The 15,204-nt window shown below is 41.0% G+C and overlaps 1 protein-coding gene and 1 pseudogene across 1 annotated transcript in view; one reads left to right on the forward strand and one right to left on the reverse strand.

Annotated features, from left to right (window-relative positions):
* Positions 1-3,528, forward strand: part of LOC149262781 (putative glutamyl endopeptidase, chloroplastic) — a 37,205-nt pseudogene extending 33,677 nt beyond the window's left edge.
* Positions 1-15,204, reverse strand: part of GRV2 (DNAJ heat shock N-terminal domain-containing protein) — a 466,773-nt gene that overhangs the window by 200,959 nt on the left and 250,610 nt on the right. The gene's annotated exons all lie outside the window — the stretch shown is intronic.

Here is a 15,204-nt window from a genome sequence, read left to right on the forward strand (position 1 = left end):
AGTGTTGTTCTCACCATTGGAATCAAAGCGACGAGCACCTCGATCCGGTGTTGGTTTGGGAGCGTTCTGACCACTTTGAATTTTGACCCTTTCTGAGTCCTCTGGGACTTCTTCCTGTGTCTGGAGCCACTTGGATAAATAAGTTGTATTAAAAGTCCAATAGACCTGGTACTCCCTTTAGTTAAGTACAACCACAAAGCTCCAGCCTTAGAAGGGATGTATGATTGCTTAAATCCAAAAGAACCTAAAGGTTTAGCTTCAATACCTTTAGATCGTTGGGAATCTTTCATTAGAAAAAGTTGTCCAGACTGCCTCGACGTCTTTGCTTAAACTCAAACCCCATACAGCTAGCTCAGATTCCATTCACACGGTAAGCATTTCAGTGGGAAATTCTCCCATCTCAACCATTTTATTTCTTGAGGCATTTGTGCACAGTGTCCCTCGGTAAGGGACCCATCCAACCAAAATAGTTGCAACTTACACATTCTTTTCAAATTGTTGGTTTGCAATGTAACTTCGTGTTGATTGTATGTAAGACATCATACCTTTTTTATTCCCTTTCCTTCCCTCTGTTATGAATATAATTCATAACAAAATAAATAAATATAAATATTAAGTAATCAAGTAATGATTATGTTAAAAAGTCATTAGTTAAGTGAAAAGACTCGTCCAAAAAACATGCCTTATCGTGAAGGGACACCTTCCTAGTATGTGGGTCCTCATTCTAACATTCATTATCACTTGTACATTTTTATATATAAAATTATTATTACAAATACTTCTTTTGTATTTTTACTTAAAGCCAACAAGCCTACCAGTTTTGATGCTTCAGTGGTATCAAAGCCATGCCACACAATATAATCATGCGGGTCTTTGAATGTTTTTCACTCACAATGTGCCATTATGTTTACGTTCTGAATGCGTTGAGCAGTTTAGAAAAAATCAAGAAGCATTTCAGCATTTAGAAAAATTACGTGCAGAAGCTACAGCATGTTTTAAGAAAAGTTATGCAGAAATCAATAATAAGGAAGATGATAGCGACAGTGAAGAAACGAGACAAGAGGAAGCAAAAGAAGAAAACCATGATCCAGATAATGATGATGAAAAGGAAGTGAAAATGGTTGAATCTGATAATGGAGAAAAAGGAGTGGATGCAGAGAGTACCAATGGAAGAAATGAATCCATAGATGATGAAGGGGATTCAATGGATTCTTTTAGAGGGCATTCCACAAACAGGCTTGTTCCTGTTTCAAGCATGGAAGATACACAGGACTCTGATAAGTCAGCAGCCCCTCCTTTGGAAGATGATGAAACTTCAGTTTACAATGGCTATCGTCTCCCTCCAATAGATATTAGAAATATTGTTGAACCACCAACTCCTGCTCTGTCTTTTTCTCCTAATAGAGATAAGATTTTATTTCTCAAACGTAGGGCTTTACCTACACTCTCAGAGTTTGCAAGACCAAAAGAAAAGCTTGCTGGAATCCATATTAATGGAAACTGTAATACAAGAAGTCATATGTCATTTTACACTGGAATAGGGATCCATAAACTGATGGAAGATAACACTCTATGACCAGAGATTGAAGTCTTTGGTTTCCCAGAGGGTGCAAAGATCAATTGTATAAGTTGGTCACAAGATGGTCGGCATCTATCTTTCACTATTCGATTTGATCAGGGGGATAATACAAGCAGTGAGTTGAGTCTTTGTGTCGCGGATGCAGAAACAGGGGAGGCAAGGCCATTATTCACCACATCTGAAATCTATGTAAATGCAATTTTTCACAACTTTGTGTGGATTGATGAACTACACTAGTAGTGTGTACCATACCTTTATCTCGTCGGGAACCTCCAAAAAAACCACTGATTCCATCGGGTCCAAAGATTCAATCCAATGAGGACAAAAATGTAGTGCAAGTGAGAACCTATCAAGATCTTTCGAAAGACGAATATGATGCAGACCTCTTTGATTACTATGCGACGACACAATTACTTTGGGTCAAATTAGATGGAACAACAAAAGCTATAGGACCACCAGCCATCTATACATCCATAAATCCTTCTCCTGATAATAAATATCTCCTTGTCACCTCAATTCACAGGCCTTACTCATTTATTGTCCCTTGTGGAAGGTTTCCCAAGAAAGTTGAAGTATGGACCTCTGATGGAAAAATTGTCCGGGAGATATGTGATCTTCCTCTCGCGGAGAACATTCCAATAGCTTTTAACAATGTTCGAAAAGGCATGAGGTCTATCAATTGGCAATCTGATAAGCCTTGATCGCTCTACTAGGCAAAGACACAAGATGGCGGTGATGCAAAGGTGGATGTTTCTCCTCGTGATATTATCTACACAGAATCTGCTGAACCAAAGCTTGGTGAGGAACCTGAGGATCTTGATAAGCTAGATCTCTATTTTGGAGGGATATCATGGGGTGATGATTCATTGGCTCTGGTGTACGAGTCATGGTATAAAACAAGGCACACGCGGACATGGGTAATATCTCCAGCTAATAGAGGAGAAGGGGCGCGTATATTATTTTACAAGTCATCAAAGGACATGTATTCTGATCCAGGCTCACCAATTCTTCGAAGGACCTTGTTAGGAACTTATGTTCTTGAAAAGATAAAAAGACAAGACAGAAGTGCGTATCTCTTGTTGAATGGAATTGGGGCAACCCCAGAAGGAAATGTTCCTTTTCTTGATCTTTTAAACATAAACACAAGTGAAAAGGAGCATATATGGGAAAGTGACAAGGAAAAATACTACCAGTCAATTTTTGGTTTGATGTCTGATCAGTGCGATGGTGATATGGAGCTCAACAAACTGAAAATTATTTTTTCTAAGCAGTCAAAAACAGAAAATCCACAGTTTTTCTTGCAGAGCTGGCCAGATCAAAGAATTACTCAAATTACAAATTTTCCCCACCCATACCCTCAACTCTCTAACTTGCAAAAAGAGATGATTAGATACAAACGTAAAGATGGGGTGCAGCTTAATGCAACCTTATATTTACCTCCTGGTTATGATGTTGCGAAGGATGGACCTCTTCCAACATTGGTATGGTCTTACCCGGGAGAATTTAAGAGTAAAGATGTTGCTAGCCAAGTGCATGGTTTCCCCAATGAATTTGCTGGAATAGGGACAATTTCACTGCTTCTATGGTTGGTTAGAGGGTTTGCTATATTGTCTGGACCAACTATTCTGATTATTGGAGAGGGAGATGAGGAGGCAAATGACAGGTATGTTGAAAAGCTAGTGGCTAGTGTCGTTGTACCATCGTCCCTGACAACCGACAAACCAACCACCGTGCCATCACACACCAGGCCGTCAAACGCAAACCAATCAACCGAGCTCCATGTTCCACCTTGGCGTTGGTTGATCCTCTGCGTTGTTACCCCCGTTATCCATTGGTCGCATCCCTCATTGCCCTCAAACCCACGCCACTGTTGCACCAATCTTGCACCAGCACTGAAGATGCTACAGCACAGGACGCTACAGCACCGAGTCGCTGTCAAAAGAGCGTGAGCTCATTTGAATAGTCACGATGACTTTGGTCCATGGCATTGACGCTGGTATGTAACGGAGCGTACGATTGATTGTTGACGTTTAAAATCATACATAGAATTAATAAAAAAAAATAGTATTGTTAATTAAAATATTATTAATTAAAAATATATTATTATTAATTAAAAAAATAATATTATTATTATTAAAAAAAAAGTATTATTATTATATATATATAAAAACAAAACAAATAGGGGTCCACTAGAAAAATAAATAAAAAATTATATAAAAAAAAATCAAAAAAAAAGCAAAAAATAGCAAAAAGAAAAATATCAATGACCTTGGATTCAAAACAAGGATACCAACAAATTATATAGACCGAGGTCAATAAAAGCGTTGAGAAATTAAGATGTGGTTGAAAGGTGAAGAGATGAGGTACATATGTCGAGATGACAAACACAAGATGAAGAAATTGTTAGCAATACAGCTTTGAGGACAAAGCTTCTGAAGGAAGGGACAATGTTATGAATATAATTCATAACAAAATAAATAAATATAAATAATATGTAATCAGGTAATAATTATGTTAAGAATTCATTAGTTAAGTGAAAAGGCACGTCTAAAAAACATGTCTTATCGTGAAGGGACACCTGCCTAGTATATATGCGGGTCCTCATTGTAACATTCATTATCACTTGTACTTTTTTATATATAATAAATTATTATTACAAATACTTCTTGTATATTTTTACTTAAAGCCAACAAGCCTACGAGTTTTGATGCTTCACCATCACAACTACTTCAGCCTCCTCAGGCTTCCACAATCTACTATGATCCCCTGGCACAGTAGATTCCTCTGCCACTATGGTTGCTTCTTTTGACAATGTTGTTGCTACCAACTTCTCTTCCTCCAGTTTTGAGACATGCTTGGCCAAAATCTTATCTAGACCTTCCTCTTTGTTGTTTCTCTCTTCCTTCACAACTTTAGCAGGGTTTTGGCCCTTAGCAACCTTTACTTTAGCAATTTGTTGCTTAACCTTCAAATTAGCATCATTCTTAATTGAGCTCTCATCCTCATCATTGTTACTCTGTAATATTCTTAATTAGGAAAAATAGTGATATGCAAAGCAAACAATAAATACAACATCATAAATTTTAAACACTTAGAGAACACCCATGTAAACTCCAAAAATGATAACCAGCTAAGCCATTTTATTAACCAATTGGAGCAATAGTACTATAGTGTGGAAGGAGTGCACCTGGGATTGCCGCAATGGTAGGAGTGACAAAACCCAGGTGATAAAATAACAAGCCTAGATGATAGAATCAATTGCTCTGATGATGCCCTACGCTGCCCCAAAAAACTGCATTCTCTGCTAGAAAGAAGCTGCTGAAAACCTCACCTTTGGTGCTCAAAAAATTCTGCAAAATTAGCTCCAAGCTCCTCACAAATAACCCACCAAAACCCAAAAATGGTTTGGTCTAGTTTTGACACCCGAAATTCGGCCCCCCAAATACCACGTCCTCCTCCAGTTGTTGGGAAATACGGCATGCCTGCAACTCCCAGACAAAGCCCTCCAAATCACTCCAAAAAGGTTGAGTTACACTCCCCTAAGGTTCTCCTTATCTCCCCGGCAAACTCTGGCTCCACAACTCGTCCCACAAATTCCCACGTGTGCCCAGTGAGAGTCTTCTACGATGGCCCTGGATGCTGCAATTCATGTTGCCTTCAAGAAGCAACCTTTTGCTCCCAAACTCCTCCAAAACGTTGATATCCCACTGAAGCTTATATACCAAAATTCTCCCAACAATTGCTACAGGGAAGACCCCTAAAATGACTCCAACGTATTCCCTTCCTACATCTTCTTAGAACACGCACTAGCTGAGCAAATGGCTGAGTGGTAGGCTCTGAATCCCCTCCAACTCTTCTCCAAATTGGTATGATTTGACCTCCCTAGGGTGGCACTCGAAGTACCCCGAAGAAAGGGTGAGTTCTCCACTTGGAAAACTCAGTGCTAAACAACAAGTGACCCGAGTAAGCAACTCAAGCAACAAGAGTGAGTTCAATTGAAAAAAGACCCTAAATGAGGCTAAGCTTCTCCTATTTATAATTAGTGAGCTTTCTTTTCCCACGTGGGCCCCTCCATCTAGCTATTCGACCTCCCTTCCTTTGTTATTCAAACTTCTCCCATGGCAAGTGCATTTTTCATTGTGCATGTGGCCACCACGCTCCACTAACCAAATATTTCGACCTCCCTTTTTCTCCTAAGCCTTTCTTCAAAATTTTGTGGGTCCCATGGTCACCAAAAATGTCAAATTTGTTGAAAAATAAACTTGGGACAAATTAATTTAGGAAGGGGCATTATAGTCCTCCCCTCCCAAATGTTGCTTGCCCCCAAGCAACTTCAACACTAGATGCTCAAGTATGTGTTCACCTTCCCAGGTGGCATCCTCATCCGGCAAGCTCCTCCAGCGTACTAAATACTCCCTGATAGTTTTTCTCCTCAATTTCCTCTCCCTGGTCTCCAAAATGGATTTTGGTTCCAGAACCAGATGCCCCTCATCATCAAGTGGAGGCAATTTCGTATTGTTGTCCCCTGCTGCCCCAACACCTTCTTGAGGCATGAGACATGAAAGACATTGTGAATCTTGCTCCCTCGTGGGAGCTTTAGCTCATAGGCCACCACCCCAACTCTCCTAGTCACCTTGTACGGCCAATAGAAACATGGTTGTAGCTTCTCGGCCCCCTTCTGCTTCAATGTAGACTGGCGATATGGCTGTACTCGCAGAAAAACCAAGTCCCCCTCCTCGAACTGCCTCTCAATCATGTGCCTATCTGCATACATATTTTGTTGATTCTGGGCTATCAATAAGTTATCATTGAGAGCCTTAAGTATATCCTAGCTCTCTTGGATCCAATATTTGACCTTTGGGGCCCGGTTGTCTCCACAAACAATGTCAGCAAATGACAAAGCATCATAACCATACAAGGCACGGAAAGGTGACATACCAATGGACATGTGATGGGTGGTGTTGTAACAGTATTCACCCATCTGTAACCACTAAATCCATGCTGTCTACTTCCAGGTCATGTAGTTCCATAGGTAGCACTCCAACCATTTGTTGACCCTCTCTGTTTGACCGTCAGTCTGTGGATGGTAAATAGTGTTGGGAGTGAGCTCAGTACCCACTAACCTGAAAAGATCCTTCCAAAATTCCCCCATGAACCGACTGCCTCTGTCATTGACTATGGTCTTAGGAAGTCCATGCAAGCAAAAGACCTCCGTGAAGAACAACTCGGCCACCTGTGATGTTGAATACCATGTCGAGATATCGAAGAAGTGGCCATATTTGGTCAACCGATCCACCACCACATAAATACAATCTCTGCTCTACACCATAGGGAGCCCTGTGATAAAGTCCATGGAGATACTCTCCCATTTCCCCTTAGGAATGGGAAGTGGCTGCAACAACCCAGCTGGATGGGTCAACTCCGCCTTGTTCCTCTAGCAAGCCTCATGCTCCTGCCCTTTCCATGTGAAACGCTCTCTAACTACCATGTATGTCTTCCAGAACCCTTGGTGTCCAGCTAGTGGTGAGTTATGAGCTACATTGAGAATCCTCTCCTTCAACTGTGAACCCAGCACCAAGAATATGCACCCCTTGTAGTAAATGACCTCAGCCATCACCCTATAGTGCTCATGAGCGTGAATACCCTCCAAAATCTCACATGCCTGCCGGTCCTTGGAGTACTCCACCAACAACTGCGCCTCCAATCATGGCAAATGCTCATGAGTGAAAGTGTCGCAGACCTCTTGGATAATGCATCTGCTATTATATTGTGCTTGCCCTTGACATACTCAATATCGAAGTCATAGGCCTACACTTTTCTCACCCACCTTTGTTGCATGTCACTGAGGCCCTGCTGTGTAACGATCAAAAGTCGTATATGCAACGGAAATCTTTAAAATACTTCAAAGACATAAATGTCCATTGTAAGAAATGTAATTGTATATTGAATATTGTATAAGAATTGATATGAGATATGAGATGATTACAAATGAGAATGAGGGCATACTTACATACCATAGGCAGGTGCCCTTCATGAATGGTCATGTCTCTAAGACATGCCTCTTCATTACTAACTAACTAACTAACCATTGTTAATTAATTATTATTTATTATTATATATTTATATTTATATTTATATTTATATTTATATTTATATTTATTATTTTATATGAATTATATTCATAACATTGCCTCTCTCTTCAAGAAGCTTTGTCCTCAAAGCTTACTGATGAAAGGTTGGATCTCTTTTTTCTGCTCGTCGCGGAACTGTCAACTTCGTTGTTACAAGACGATGTGATGCTCTGAGTGATAGACAAAATTGTTGTATTGAGAATGGATCAGACCATCCTAGATTAGTCTTTTCTGGAATCTTTTGATCTCTGAAAATTTGTGATGAATAGTTATCGTAAGACTGGATTCTGCAAACTTCAATATTCTTGGGAACATAAATTTGTCGTTTATTATCTAAGTAATATCGGTACGTAGATTGATTAGAAAGTTTGCTCTTGTGATTTGGATGTCCTTCTTGATTAGATAAGATAATCTTATCTATTCAAGTTTATTTTTTATAAACTTTTTTTTCTATATATATTTACAATCTTTTTTTTTCTTTTTGAAAAGTTACAACCCTAGTGAAATGTGGCTATTCACCTCTTTGGGGTATAATATAAAATATATGTCCACTTATGTACCTTTGACTCGGTTAATTTTCTCCACGTAAAAAGTAAAACCAACCATTCACATAAAGAGATTTTGCATTCCTTTTATTCTTCTTTTACCTTGAAAATACCATGGGCAATTACCATGGGTTGCTAAAACCACGACATTGTAAACCACTTAATGAAGAATCAAGATAATCGTATCTACTCTTCCTTCTCTTACGTATAGTTTTAAAGATATTTGGAAAGATTCCCTTTTGACTTTATCATGCAATTTTTATCAATAATGTAGAACCTTTTTTATATATGAATGTTCTCCTTCAAAATTTACATCAGACTATATTTTTTTTTAAGTAGAATAATTGAAATGTCAATGGCCAAAGGCCTTGTTCTTTTTTCTTTTTTAATTATTTAATTTTTTTAGGGCCAAAGGCCTAAATGGCGATATGGAGAATTTCCAAACTCTAAGTGAAACGCTTCAATTAGACAACAACAAGGTCGATGGAAGGTTGATGGCCAAAGGCCTAGTGCTGAACCAATGTGGCTATGATACCAATGTAATGCCCAAAAGTTGTATACGCAGCGGAAATCTTTAGAATACTTCAAAGACGTAAATGTCAATTGTAAGACATATAATTGTATATTGAATATTGTATAAGAATTGTTATGAAATATGAGATATGAGATGATTACAAATGAGAATGAGGGTCTACTTATATACCCTAGGCAGGAGCCCTTTCATGAATGGTCATGTCTCTAAGACATGCCTCTTCATTACTAACTAACTAACCATTAGTTAATTAATTGTTATTATATTTATATTCATATTTATTATTTTTATATGAATTATATTCATAACATGCTACCCCATAAAATAGCGAAGACTATTGTGGTCAGTCTTCACCTGAAATCTGTTTCCCACTAGGTACTGTCGAAATTTGGCCAATGCATGCATGATGGCCAACATCTCCTTGTCGCATATGGAATACGATCTCTCATATGGAAGGAGTTTTCAGCTCTCAAAAGCAATGGGGTGTCCATCCTGAGACAATATTGCGCCAACCCCCTCTCCTGATGCGTCACACTCCAATGTGAACAACTATGTGAAGTCTAGGAGTGCCAAGACTGGGCAACTACTCATCACCTCCTTGAGGCAATCAAATGTCGATTGTGCCCTGTCTGTCCATGTATAGGCCCCCTTCTTCGTCTGATCTGTGAGGGGAGCCGCTAGCTGTGAGAAGCCCTTTAGGAACTTCCTGTAGTAGGTGCATATGCCTATGAATCCCCTCAACTTGGTCACATTCCGGGGTTCAAGCCAATCTCAGATGGCCCTGATCTTCTCCTCATGCACCCTCACTCCATCTACGCCAATGATATGTCCCAAGTAGCGCATCTCTATCAGCCCAAACTCACACTTGGACAACTTGGCATAAAATTGTTGCTCCTATAAGATACGCAACACCATCTCCAAGTGTTGCAAATGCTCCACCCATGTCTGGTTGTAAATCAAGATATCATCGAAAAACACCAACACAAACTGCCGCAACTGCGCACATAATACATGATTCATGCATGACTGAAAGGTGGCAGGTGTGTTGGTCAACCCAAAGGGCATGACCAAGAACTCAAAATGCCCATAGTGGCACCTGAAAGTCGTCTTGGAGATGTCATGATCCTCACCCTAATCTGGTGGTACCCAGAGTGCAAATCTATCTTAGAGAACTACTTGGCTCCTCTAAGCTCAACCATCAGCTCATCAATGCGCGGGATGGGGTATCAGTTCTTCAAGTTCTTCTTGTTGAGCGCTCTGTAATCAATGCACATGCGCAAAGTCCCATCCTTCTTCTTCACCAGAAAAATTGATGAAGCGAAGGGACTAGAACTCGGCCTAATGTGCCCCAATGCCAACAACTCCTTGATGGCACGCTCAATCTCATCCTTTGTTAGGTCCCTATAATACTAGTGTATTTCCTTATTAGTATTATCATTGTAGCCCCTTATTGTTATTGTTGTGCCCATGTTGTCCCCATATTGTTATTATTGTGCTCCATAGAAGCCCACTATTCTTATTGTTGTACCCTTACATTATTATTGTTATGTCGGCTTTGATTATATTCTGACCCCTTAGACTCCCATATATAGAAAGGAGGTCTTGTCATTTGTATCATCCATGAATAGTTCATTTGTGTAATGTAAAGAAGGTTGTCTCCTCGAAGAGGCTACTTTTGAAGTCGTTGATCTATCTCATTCTTCTATTTTCTGAGATGGCTGCATAACAATTGGTATCAGAGCTTTGGATTCTAGGGTTTCACTACTCCAAACAGGCCATCATGGCATTTTCGTTATAACTTTTTTTTCTACGACATTTCCGAAGTTGATATTAAAACCCATTTGAGCCGCAAATCTCGATGAACCTCGGGTCCGAATTTCAAATATTTTTTCACTATATTTTCGGAGATATGATCCAAGGAAGTTAGGGTTTTTGCAGGCTCCCAAATTACATCTCAAACAGATGACCTTGGAAAAATCCTCATAACTTTATCTCTGAGCATCAGATTGAAATTTCGTAAGCAGTTACAGAAAGAGGATAGACTGTAGTTTTCTGTGTACCTTTTTCAGGTCCGAAGGTCGAAACAATGACACGTGGCAGGTCGTACAAGTCCGCTCTACAGAACTAGTCTATAATCAAGCCATCGTGAGAGATTTGGCATAACTCTTTCTTGAAGAATCCAATATTGATTAGACTGGTGGGGTTAGAAAGAGGACTCAGAGGGCTACGAGAGGACGTAATTTCAAACCTTGGAGATCCAAAATTACAGAGATACAACATATTCAATATCAAGCTCCTACAAAGCAAAAAAAGGTGTGTAGTTTTTTTTTTTTAATTTGCATAAGTTTGGTTTGAAAAATTAGTTTGAAGTGATTCAAAAGGCATAGTGAGGCATAATTATCATTAATTAATGCCTCCAAGAAAGAAAATGGAAAAACACCTAGTAAGCAACCTGGAAGCTCTACCATTACTCATGAAGAAGAAGAAGAAATGCAACATGATATATCAAAATTACAAGACCAAGTGCAACAACTTTCACTCTCACAAAAAGTAACAAAAGCTAAGATGGATGGTTTAAAGAAAGGCATGGAAGCTAAGATGGATGGCGTGGAAGCTAAGATGGATGGTATAGAAGCAAAACATAAAGGCAACATGGAAGATTTGAAGATAGATTTGACAAAGTTGCTACAAGAAATGCTTACTAATTGTGAAACGGTAGTAAAGGAAACTCATGATGAGAACAAAAGAAATGCATCTTATGTCCCCATGCCTCAAGTCAGGGTCCATCCTATGCGTTGAAACTGTCTGTGAAGGGTACGAATGCATGCCCCAAACAACTACCAACTTGCCATCCGGCCCTGTGAACTCCATCTCGAGTTTCCTCCAATCAGTGGTGACCCGGCCAAGGGAGTAGAGCCAGTAGACACCCATCACCACGTTGGTGTCCAACACATCTACAACAAAGAAATGATTTGTCAACGAATAGTTTCCCGTGGTCACTGTCAAAGCGGGAACATATCAAGTGCACTACATAGTCCTGTCCCCTAGCACCAAAACTGAGAACCCCTCGAACTCCTGTGTGGTGATGCCCCACCTCTAAACCATCTACGCATCAATGAAATTATAGGTGGCCCCACTGTCTACCAAAACTGAGACACATTGTCCCTACATTGTGCCTCAGATCCTCAATGTCAAAAATTTGGGAATTCCATGCAAAGACGCGAGGACTCCCCCAAATGGTGCGAAAGATGCTCACCCAGGTAGTGTTGGTGGTGGTCGTCCCCTCTCTACCTAACCCTCAATGTCTCCCTAGCCAAACTCCAACTCCACATCATCCTCTGGGTCACTATCCGAGAAGACCTCGATGTAGTGGGCCTTGCTTGTTGTGCACCGGTGGCCTGGTGCCCATGGCTCCCGACAAGTAAAACAAAGTTTCCTCCTCTGAAAGTCTCTCCTGGTCTCCTCATCTAACTACCCACACCCTTGGGTTGGTCGTTGTGGTGTGGGTCTAGTGTCACTTCCCTTCTGTGGGTAGGGAGTCATGATGGAATGGGCGCACTAGTCTTGGGGATTGCCCCCTGCAAATCTCTGGCACAATTCACAACTTCCTGCAAGGTAGAGGGTCTGCATGACTTCACCAGTCCACGCAATGGCTCAAGTAATCCCTCTATGAATGTGTACACCCTCCTAGCATCGAATAGGTCTAGCACCATAATTGAAACCCTCAAAAACTCTGATATGTAATGCTCAGGGTGGCCAGTCTGTCTGAGTTGGGTCAATTCCCTGAAGTGCGCCTCTAGGTCCCTCTTATCAAAACACTCCACCACTCTCCATGTGAAATCCTCGTAAGAGGTCACACTGGCATGCCCCAATGTAGACAAGCCGCAAAACCACCACTCACGTGCTTCCCCCTCCATGTGCAAGGTAGCCATTTTAATGGCTTCCACCTCCGTCATCCGATTAAGCTGGAAATAAATATCCAACTTCTCCACCCAAGCTCGAGATGTACACTTGGCAGAGCCATCATATGTGGAGAAGTACATCCTCCCAATGGTACGCTACAACTCTGAGTTCTGTGTACTCAGTCCCCCACTGTACCTACCCTTTTCATTCTATTTAAGCTGGCAATAGTCTCTAAATGACAGGGCTACTTTGAAATCTTCTCCCATGGATTGCCACTTCCTGAAGAAATCTCCAATGGGCATCTGGTCATCTGCTACTCCATGCTCACTAAGTGTTGATGGTAGAAAAGTAGGCAGCATGGTTCTGGATGACCCACTGAAAGTTGGTGGGTGAGAGGTTGGTGAAGCGTGGTCATACTATTGTGAGGCCCTTGAAGTCTCTCCAAATTGGAACTCATGATGAAGGCTCTTGTCCCTATTATGTTGTTTGATCTCCTCCAACATCTCCTTTTGTTCCTTAGCTATCGAATGTTGCTTCTTCCTTACTCTTTGGCTCCCCCATCTCTGCTACAACTACTGCCTTCGCACGTGCCTCTGTATCAAGTGTAATCTCCAACTCCCTTTCCCTACTCCTGTACCTCTGTCTCTGGTAAGTCACATTCTATCTATCCTCTTCGTTCACAGGAAATTCCCACACGGCGGAGCCAAGATCTGAGCTCTGATACCACTGATATGTTCCTAATTAAGAAAAACAATGATATGCGAAGCAAACAATAAATACAACACCAAAAATTTTAAACACTCAATGAACACCATGTAAACTCCAAAAATGATAACCAGCTAAGCCATTTTATTAAGCAATTGGAGCAATAGTAAAATAGTGTGGAAAGAGTGCACCTGGGCTTGCCTCAATGGCAAGCGTGACAAAACCCAGGTGATAAAATAACAAGCCCAGATGATAGAATCAATTGCTCTAATGATGCCCTGCACTGCCCCAAAAAACTGCATTATCTGCTAGAAAGTTGTTGAAAACCTCACCTTTGGTGCTCAGAAAACTCTGCAAAATTAACCGCAAGCTCCTCACAAATAACCCACCAAAACCCAGAAAGGGTTTGGTCTAGTTTTGACCCCCGAAATTCGGCCCCCAAATACCACGTCCTTCTCCAGCTGCCGGGAAATACGGCACGCCTACAACTCCCAGACAAAGCCCTCCAAATCACTCCAAAAAGGCTGAGTTACACTCCCCCAAGGTTCTCCTTATTTCCCCGACAAACTCTAGCTCCACAACCCGTCCCACAAGCTCCCACGTGTGCCCAGTGAGAGTCTTTTGTGATGGCCCTGGATGCCGCAATTCGTGCTGCCTTCAAGCAGCAACCTTTTGCTCCCAAACTCCTCCAAAAGGTTGATATCCCACTGAATCTTATATACCAAAATTCTCCCAGCAATTGCTACCGGGAAGACCCCTAAAATGACTCCAACGTATTCCCTTCCTGCGTCCTCCTGGAACACGCACTAGTTGAGTGGTAAGCTCTGAATCCCTCCAACTCTTCTCCAAATCGGTACGATTTGACCTCCCTAGGGTGGCACTCGAAGTCCCCCAAAGAAAGGGCAAGTTCTCCACTTGGAAAACTCAGTGCTAAACAGAAAGTGAGTTCAATTGACAAAAGACCCCAAATGAGGCTGAGCTTCTCCTATTTATAAATAGTGAGCTTTCTTTTCCCACGTGGGCCCCTCCATCTAGCTATTCGACCTCCCTTCCTTTGTTATTCGAACTTCTCCCATGGCAGGTGTGTTTTTCATTGTGCATGTGGCCACCACGCTCCACTAACCAAATATTTCGACCTCCCTTTTTCTCCTAAGTCTTTCTTCAAAATTTTGTGGGTCCCATGGTCACCAAAAACGTCAAATTTGTTGAAAAATAAACTTGGGACAAATTAATTTAGGAAGAGACATTACATACTCTCCCCTTTCTCCATTTTTGTTGGGAAACGGATCTGAGTTACCTTAGCACTTTGTTTCTTTGTCTTTGGTTCATCGTCAATCCCATTTGATCTGCCTTCTTTGCTACATTTAGATTCATATCATTCTTACTATTCCAAACATTTGAAAGGTTTGTCTTGTTCACTAGATCCTTCAAATGTGGTTCCAAATATGGATATTGATGTAGATCACAGACAAGGCTAGTTTGAAAATTATTCCAATTCCTTGTGACGGCTTTCTGCTGTGTGCCCCTACCATAATCTCTAACCCTGTCTTCATACTTAATGTCATAGAATTCCTGAAAGGTTAAGGTTGCCCGAATATCCTCTCCTAGCATTTGATACTCCCTTCAATAATCTAAAATTTCTTTGCTCTATTTCGGTAGCCCATGATTTCCTATTCTCCACCCATTTAGGAACTAGGGGAACCAAGGTCTTGGAGTCTTCTGACTAGTTGTCCCAGTGCTAGTCTATCCGGGGGTAGTTGGCTGAATAGTAACATGGAAATTACTTCCTTCTCCATTAGAGCCATCAAC

Source organism: Pinus tabuliformis, chromosome 6 (genome assembly GCF_031772625.1).
Source record: "Pinus tabuliformis cultivar Carrire ecotype Pingquan chromosome 6, CPIR1, whole genome shotgun sequence".
Taxonomy (NCBI): domain Eukaryota; kingdom Viridiplantae; phylum Streptophyta; class Pinopsida; order Pinales; family Pinaceae; genus Pinus; species Pinus tabuliformis.